The sequence below is a fragment of the Theobroma umbraticum genome, unplaced genomic scaffold (assembly GCF_002168275.2).
Source record: "Theobroma umbraticum cultivar Fairchild unplaced genomic scaffold, ASM216827v3 scaffold_55.0, whole genome shotgun sequence".
Taxonomy (NCBI): domain Eukaryota; kingdom Viridiplantae; phylum Streptophyta; class Magnoliopsida; order Malvales; family Malvaceae; genus Theobroma; species Theobroma umbraticum.
In genome coordinates, this window is record NW_018397270.1 from 1,237,799 (window position 1) to 1,247,786 (window position 9,988).

General features: G+C 30.6%; 1 pseudogene; it reads right to left on the minus strand.

Moving 5' to 3' along the window:
- Window positions 1-794: 794 nt before the first annotated feature.
- LOC110426392 (disease resistance-like protein DSC1) lies at window positions 795-3,179 on the minus strand (annotated as a pseudogene).
- Between the last annotated feature and the right edge of the window lie 6,809 nt (window positions 3,180-9,988).

Sequence of the window (9,988 nt, forward strand, 5' to 3'; positions counted from 1 at the left end):
AGAGGTTTTTATTTTCGAAATTAATAATAAATATTAGAAAAAATAAAAATATGTTTTTTGCTAAAAATTTTTATTTTAAACATGACAAATAACAATTTTTTGAAAATTCTAAACATTAAAAAAATATGGTTTTCTTAAAAATTTTATTTTTGAGATTTAAAATAAAAAATTTTTAGAATATGAACAAATAAAATATAAAATAAATTATCTTAAAATTAAATAATAAAATATTAATATGATATCTAAAAAAAATCCTAAAACCATTCAAAGCAAATTAAAATAAACCATTATTTATTTATTGTGTTCAATCAAATTAACCCTTATAATTTTATTTTAAACCAAATAACAACTAATAATTGATTAACTGTTATTAATTAAAATACCATATGATGTTAATGTAACATGCTAAAACAATAGAAATTGGTGTCCATTTAGCCAATAACAGCTAGAACTACAGCTTCCTCTCCTTCTTGATCTCTCTCTCTCCCTCTCTCTCTCCCTAATTTTTTTTCTCTTATTTTTATAAAATTTTCGTCATTATCTAGATTTTTAACTTTTTAGAATTATTATTTTAATATTAAAAATTAAAACATTAGAATAAAAACAACAGATAAAAATAAAAGGATTATTAAAAAGAGTATAAAAGTTGTGGGCACAAAGAATTAAAAAGAGTGGCAATTGCCTGTTGATCCATGAGTAGTATAATGGCGGATATGATAAAATTTTGGCGAAGTTGGAATGCTAGGCTGCTCTATTGTTGGGTCCATGTCCTCTACATCACTTGGACACACTAATCAAGCCCCACGCTTGTTCACCTTCAACTGGGAACCATTGCCTTTATCGTAGAAAAAGAATCTCAAATCTAGCACAACTCCTTGCGCAATCTCTCGTCCCTGGATATTTGTCAAATTCTTCATGAGGCAAAGGTGGTCCTTGGAGATCCGGCTTGAAATGCCATTAGATTGAAACAAACCAATATACTTTAAAATGGGACCAGCACTTGGAGAATGCAAACGAAAATATCCACATCACGCCGAGCACCATTGTTGGAGGCAGGCACAACAACACAGCACAAGGCGATTCCCATCCGCAGACTATCATTTTGCAGATTGGGAGGATATGCTATCCTTATTGAACTAACCATTCAAAGGTTTCACTTCCTGGAATAAGAATGTCAAATATTAGTCTTCCATCTCCAATTGCCTGCAAAAAAAAAGCCCCGTTATTTAGTAATTAGTTTAATGTTAAATACACATTTTGCAACATAATTTATATTCAAACTTTATCTCCAACATAATTTGCATCTCCCCCAATTCTGCCCTCTCTCTCCCTAACTTCTTGGGTTTCTTTTTTTAATTTTTGTCATTTTTTAAATTTTAAATTTTAAAATTACTATTTTAATATTAAAAATCAAAATATTAGAACAAAAACAGGAGATAAAAACAAAAAAGAAGTAAGTCACATACACATTCTTGTTTATTATTTTTCTATCAAGTCACCGATTTGACTAACAATGTTAATTAAAAATTCAAACCATTCAACGAAAATAAAGTTTAAATATATCAATAATTTTACTATAATTCAGATACCAAATACATTATTAATCTATTAATTTGCTACTATAAATTATTGAGAGTAAGGGTAAGCGAGTTGAAGAAATATACCTTAAGATGTCCTTTTAGCATCGTTAATGCATTTGCAGCCAATTTGAAGCAATTACCACCCTAAGAATACGTCCTTTTCCATAAAGGGCAATCACTTCTAGTTTTCCAATGAATGTATGATTTTGTTGGATTTGGAGCTATTTCTAATGAAGCACAACTATCTAACTCTACTATGCTTGATGAAAGTTCAGGCAATGATTCAAGCTTATTGCAACCCGACAATTCGAGACAATGAAGCTTGGTAAGTTGACAGAATTGTTATGACGAAGAATCAGTGTTTCCAATGAGGATAAGCTACATATATCACTAGGAAGAGCCCCTTCACAATTCCTGCCGCTTATTTTCAGCTTTGTTAAAGAGCTCAAACCTGAGAAATGGGGTAAAGTCAGAGCCGTTGAATTCGGACTTTTTTTGAGAAGCATGGGATTCAGACTTGACAGTACTATTTCGCATCCCTTCCTAAATATTCTTCGTAGGAAGGATGGAGGTGAATTTTCAAGTACAGAGCAGCTCAAGAGATTAAGAACTTTTAGACTGCTGAGATCTCCAACTGAAGAGGAAAGCTCTTTAATACTTGTCCCATCTAAATAGAGCTCCAGCAAACGTTCCATTTTCCCATCAATGATCTTTGGAAACCTTTGAAGATTCTTATAACCTGAAAGAATCATTGTTTGAAGAGATCCCACTTCAATGTTGGTTGGGAGACTCCTAAGACTTGTGCAATCTCTTAAATTCAAAAGTTTAAGCTTAATGGACGGATTGACATCTACTAATTGCTAGTACAGCCTTTCAAATTCAAACTTTCGACATTTTTTGGTCATTGTCAAGTGTGGTAAATTTGCAAGTTGAGAACAGCCCGAGAGATTAAGAAATTTGAGACTGCTAAGATGTCCAAATGAAGAGGGAAGTTTTTTAACACACGTCCCATCTATATTTGAGCAAACATTCCATTTTCCCAGCAATCTCTGGCAACCTTCGAAGATACGAGCAGCCTGAAAGAATCAATGTTTCAAGAGCTTCGATTCCAATTTTGATTGGGAGACTCCTAAGGCTTTTGCAGTTTCTTAAATTTAAAAGTTGAAGCTTGGGTAGAAATACGATGGATGGATGGATGGACATGTACTAAGCTAATACACCCTTTCAAATTTGAACTTTCAAGATCCTCAAGCCTTTGTGAAGACTGGTGTCTTGGAAGTTGACGACTTTCAACTTATTTAAAGGCTGTCAAAGAAACAATAAAAATAGGAATTGTTAATTTGTAATGATATTCAAATTATTTATAATTTCTATGAGGATAAGCTAAAAGGCCATATTACTTACTCTCTTTCCCTCCCACAGTCGGTCAATGCAGCTATTGGGTAGGGCAAGTGCAACGAGGTTTTCTAGTTGGAAGCTCGAAAGCAATGATTTTAAAGGACATCTAGGCCAATAAAAAAGCTGTAGCTCTTTAGAAAGATATATGAGATCACAGGATTTTAGGACACCACGGACTGTAAGCAATATTAGTTTTGTCATCTTCAAGAAGGCAAATGAGCTTCACAGCATATATAATATATATATATATATATATCAATTATTTTTTAAATTAGATTCCTCATAAAATATTTTGTAAAAATTCTTTATTTTATGATTTTGTTTTAGATGCTCACGAACTTAAGTTTCATCTTGCAAAAATAAATAAATAAATAAATAAAATCTTCAAATTTATTGATTTCTAATGCAATCAATATTTGTCTCTCACACTCTTATTTCTTGTCCACATTGAATCAAAATTTAGGTTCCTTTATCAAGATCTTTTCGATATCAACTTGATTGTCATGGTTTTTTCTCTTTGAATTTTGGTAGCATTAATATACTAAAAAGATATCATCAAAATCAATAACCAATAAGTTAATATACTCTTTTAGGTATAGACATTCCAAGTTTTTATTTTAAAAATTAGTTTACTTGATACATGAATATTTTAACTCAATACTTTTGCATAAAATGACAATTACCATGGTTTTTTTAAATAAATAAAACATGTTTGGCATGTACATTCCATACTATTTAAATTGGCTGCCATTTATGATGGGTAAAATCTAAAAGGTCTCCTCAAAACACATCAAAATGACGCTTTGATCCCTCTTATTTCAAAATGATGTTTTTAGCTCCTTAACTACTGTTAACACATTTAATCAATAATTAAAAAAAAAAGATTTAAAACTACATAAATATTTTAAGACATAAATACCTTTTATATTATTTTTGGAATATTTAAGCATATTCTCTTTTTAAAAAAATCTACTCATCTTTCTCTCAAAAACCTTAATAAAAATAAATAAATAAATTTTGATGCGAAAGCCTGAAAATTTGAAGCTCTATTCATCTTGAAAACCATAAAATTCTTTCTTAAGCTAAAGTCTATTGTCATTAGACTCTTTATTTCCCTAATAGTTTGAGAATTTTTTCTTTCATTGAAAAAAATTTATTAAAAGTAAATCTTTTATTCAATAATGGATATTTCAAATTTGATGTTATTGGATTAAGAGATTAATTTTTTACTTGTGATTATTAATTTTGTTGAAAAAATTTTGCTCAAAATTTGTTCTTTCAGACTAGGGTTTTAGGTCATGTAAAAAGATTTTAACTTGATTACTATATATCAAAAGTTAAAAGATCTGATGGTGCATTATGTAGTAGGTTTCCTTCTCTATTTATAAAGGCTGTAGCTCTACTGCGTTTTTGTTTTTGGCCTCAAGACCCATATGTCTCTTGCAAATTAGCAATAGGCTTTCCATGGCACTATGAATTGGCCAGTACATTTACAAAAGAGACTGCATAAAAATCATTGCGGTACAAAATCAGGATCCATCCTCCTGGAGTACCACAAGTAATCAGAAGGTTGCTTGCTCAAACATAAAAGAGTTGGCAAAGCAGTAAACAAAAAGTTGCCTCAATCGGAGCAACAAGGCACATCAGGAAAAAGAAACCACTGACGACGATTAGCCATACAATTCAATGAGCAGAACCAAAATCAGAACAGTCGTCAACGAAGAAACAACCCGCACAACAAGACACAGAGGTAGCCATGTCACTTGGAGCGCAACTTGACAGAATGCAGCTTCACAAAGGCGAGAACCAGCAAGAGAGCTTGGAGTAGATGAGAAAGAGACAATCAAAACAGAAACAAGGAATCATCCCCATTGCCACAACAAGGAAGGCAGCAGATGAGGCATCCAACAGCCGGTGATCTCAACGAAAACAACTTGGGGAGTGATATTGGGTTTCTATTTATTGATCGAATTTGGATTTTTTGGGTTCTTGTTCCTACATTGGTTGGTAGCTCCTTGTATTTTTTTCCATTATGAAATCAAAGCTGCTTTTCAAAAAGAAAAAAAGGTTTTAAATTTTTTTCTTTTATATTAAATATTGAATTTTATTAAATATCAAAGTGAGACAAACTAACACATTTATAAATCTCGTTTTAAAATTTTATTAAATTTCAAGGTTTTTCCTTCTCTGTCAAATATTGAATTTTATTGAATATTAAAATGAATTTTATTAAGTTTTGGAAAGAAATATGAACCGATTCTTTTAAGAGGGCATTTGTGTCATAAAATATTTATGTAGTGTTGGATATAATTTTTTTTAAAAACGTAGTTTTAAACCAAGAGGTACCAAAGTGTCATTTTGAAATATTTTGAGAGAGCTTTTTGAATTTTACCCCATTTATAAAGCCCTTGCTAGGCTTAATAAGCTGCCATTTGACAGCTAATTAAGCACCATAGGATAATTCAGAGGAAATAAAGAAAAAATAAAAAGAGTATGGAAACATTCTTAATTACATAAAATGAAATAAAAGTGTGGCATGCAAATATATACACCTAATTAAATAAAGTAAAAATATGATTAAAAAATATATTTAAAATTTAATTATCATATAATTAATAAAATTATATATGGATATTTAAATAAAATGAATATCAATCAATTATTAATTTCATGATAATAAACGTTAAAACATTTAATTAATATTAATAGTTATAACGTAAATGTTAAAATTGGTTTCAATTTTTTTTTATTTTCTTATAAAAAACTTTTTATTTTATTTTTACACGGTAAATAAAATATGCTTAAATGTTTATTTAAATAGTTAAAAAAATATTTTATTTCATACCATTACCAATGAAATTTTCGATTGTTTGTTAACGAAATTCTCAGTGGGTAATTTCGTCGATAATTGACATTACTGACAAAATGCACACCTTTATTGACGAATTTTTCTGTCAGTAAAACTTTATTTTTTAGTGGTGTCACCAAATGAATATAAACTGGGTTCACAAAGTGAAGAGTTTTCCTTAAGCTCTTCAAGAGTCATGAGGCATGATCTAAATGGATTGAGGATTGAATTTCACTTGATTCTTTATCTCTAATTGCATTGCCACATGTTGAGCATTGAATTTCACAAGGCTTTTCTTTCAATTTCTCTTCCTTTTTTGCCATACAACTCCTCTAATTTCTCTAAAATCTCTTTGACACTTTCAGACTTGGAAACTCTCTTGTAATCATTATCATCAAGTGCGTAAAAAAGAATATGCATAGTCTTAGCAGTGAGTTGTACCATATTAATGACACTTATATCCCACTCTTTTTCTTCCTTGGTTGGCTTGTATGGACCATCAACAATTGTTTACCAAACTTCATAATCATTGGCTAGAACAAAGAACTCCATTCCATTCTTCCAATAAATGTAGTTCTCGCCATTGAATAAAGGAGGCTCCACAAGTGGTTCCCTTTCACCAAGAATTGTTGCAATAGAATTCATGGTCATGTATTGAAGCTAACATGGATCACTCAAAAGCTTTATATTAGACATTAGACATGACCAAATGCATAGATTACAATAGAACTTAATAGGTTTATATTAATGTCATATGAAAGTAGACATAGGATTAATATAAAACATGTGTTGTATCTCAAAAGGGAACATCATGCACCTTAGGTGATCTAGTCATTAATTTTAAAAAGATAAGTTAAATCAATCAATCATGAGTTAATCATAGGAATTCAATTGATGAAATCTAAATCCTAGAATTGCAATTATTATTGGTTAAAGTTTAAGTGATTGATGGTCTTTAATTTAGATTTTGATTAGTTAACCTTATTTAAATTAAGTTGAACTTTCTAAATAATATAGAAAACCTTAATTTTGGTACTTGATACAACTTTCTTGTGGGAACGATACTTTGCTTGCTCTATATTATTTATTTGCGATCTATGCACTTGCGGGATTAGCATAACAAATACAACCCTTACAATGCCTTTTCACAAGAGCAAGCATAACCCACACAATACCTTTTTACAAGAACAAGCACAATCCTTACAATGTTACCTTTTGAAGGCTAAGGCGCAACCTTTTCTCTCCTAAGAGGTAGATTTTGCTAAGTAAGTACAACTAAGGAAGAATGGGTAAAAAGTTTACACTACAATTGGAGTGAAAGCACAAATAAATTTTCAACTCAAGAGTGAATTCTTGTTTTTGCTTGGTTTTCCTCTCTTTTCTTTGCAAGGCTTGATTCTTGAGTGTTTGATTTTTTTCTCTCACTTCTTCCATTCTTTTGAATGCTTTAAATGGTCCTTTTTATAGTTGGAGAAGTATTGGAGCCGTTGAGGTTGATTTCAAAAAGAAAATAGTTGTTTGTCTTTTGGAATCTAACGATCATCTAGGGTTGACTATGGAGATGTGGCAGACAATCCTTTGTAGCTTCAGACTTTTTCTTCTTCTTGTTTGCGCTTTGAGGGTCAAGTATTTAACGTGGCATTCGACCCTCAACCCGAGGTTGACTTCATATCTTTTTTTCTTGCTTTGGGGTTGAGTATGAAAATTATGTATTTGACTCTCCAAGCTTCTAGAGGTTTTTTGGCTCCTTTTTCTTCTTCTAGGGTCGATTATGAAAGTTGGGTAGTTGACTCTCGAAGGCAAAAGTTGATCTTCTAAGCTTTCTTCATTTTTTCTTGCTTTCTGCTTTATGGCCAAGTTTCAAGACGTGTAGTTGACCCCAAACTCGAGCCTTCACTTCATTCTGTCTTCATTTGTGCATATAAGGTCGAGTATGAAGAAGTTGTAGTCGACCTTGGACCAATGCCTTTATCACATAAGCTTTTAGCTAAGCTTTTTGCATACCTTCTTAACTTTGTGTCAAACTTGATGTTGTGGGGGTTGATCCTTCTGGAATTATGAACCTATCTTAGAAATCAAATATCTCAACAATAAATGTTAGGAAGATTATAACACTTATTCTAAGTAAGTTTAACACTCATACAATTAAGTCAATTAAGCTTATAGATATTTCTAAAGTAATTGCATGAGAATCTAGTAACTTCAAGAATTAATCAAGGATCATTCAAATAAGTTCAAGCAAATTTGATCATATTGTCATTTCAAAAGTATAATCATTTTAGAGCTAATAAAGCTAACAAAGTTTATTGAGACAATTTATTAAAACAAGGAAAGGAGAGTTACATTATGATGTTATGACAACATTCATGTACATGTAAGAGGTAGGATATAAATGGAGTACCTTGTTATATATAATGGCTTAAACCCTCTTGATTATATTTCTTCATAGTTCAAAAAGAAAACTTATTTGTGTGCATACAAGAACACGTTGAACCATGTCAAATGAAGGATGACTTGGCCCAAAATAGTAGATGGAACAATTTTGCCTCTTTTGATAAAAGGGATGCTTCGTAGGTTTACTAATAAAAGAAAGAGGGAAACACTTGAAGGAAAGACTAGGACCAAACATTGAAGAGTTAGGAGAAAAAATGGCACATGTTTACTCTCTTCAAGACTACTGCAACAAGCAAGGATGTATAAAGAGAAACAAACTTGTAAGACTCTTATTTCATTGAATTGTGTACTGCATATACTCATTTATTAACTTCCTTTTATTATCTTTGTGTAGGCCACTTTTGACAATTCAAGGCCTTGGGATTGGAAAACAAAGGTGGGATAAATCAAAAAAAATTTGCCAAGGTACATGCATTAAATGCAACAATTGACCATTTCGTTATTGTCTTTGTGTAGGTAACTTATGACAATTCAACCTCTCTATAGGAGAACAAAAGGACAAAAATATGCCAAAAGAACAACTTGCTACTAACATTAATGCTAGTGCGGCAAGTGGAAATCATGACGTGAAATTTTCCCTTCTTTATGTTTTATATTGGTATTGTTATTAAGAAATAAACTATTGTGTTTTGATCATGAAAAAATGTGGTGAGCCAAAATACTGTGAGGGTTCAAGAAAAGGTAAGAAGAAGGGGAAAGCATGATCACATCAAGAAAGGATTGTCTTATCCCAAGAGTTTGATATTGAAATATCTATATTCAGTGTAAATAAATAATTACTTTATCTTATTTCATTTTTACAATATTATATAATGACTTTACATATGTTTTATTCATTTAAAAAACCTAAAAGATGTTATATAATTTAGCTCATGCATAACTACAAGTTAGTTACTGGTAACAACTAAGATTCTCTTTACTTATTGTCGTATTATCATACTTATAATTTTGAGTTTCACTCGTTATTATCATTTTTAATCTCAAGTACAAAGAAGGAAAAAAATGATAGAAAACAGAAGGAAGCAAATGTGATCTCTGCATTAATCTTGATACAAGTGTTGCATCTAAAACCAAGAAAAGAAAAGAAAAAGTTTGAGCATGAGAAGATGGATATTTGGTTTTTCAGAATTTAGGTTTTTGGCATTTGTGAAGCTATTGGCCATGGTTTGCCTTCTGTTTTAATGGCCTCTTAAGTTGAAAACAAGAGTCTTGCAACTGATCTCGTATCGTTTAAAGTTTGCATTGAAATAATTAATTTTGATGTTGTAAAAGCTGTGACGGATAAAATGATTAATAGATAGAGGGGATATAGGTTGGTGAGGAGAATAAAGCTGTTGGTTGCATGCCATTCAAGAGTGATCCATTAAAACTACATATAGATATTTTCGGTTTCAAAAGATTAAGTATAGGTCACATCAACATAATTAATGTTAGGTTATCATAATCAAAATTGATAGTAATAAATTTAAAGATATATAGACTTGATTTTTAAAAGTTATTGTATAAAGATTAAATTTAAAATACAAAATTACTTATAACATAAATGATATGTTTCGTAATTATTATTATATTGAATTCTTTATATGAGAAATCTCATAAAATTGATTACAAACCAAAATATAAGAGCAAAAGAAAATAGTGTAGTAGGGTCAGCATAACAAGTTACTGTAACATGAAAGTATACTTTCATAAGACTTGAATTTATGCT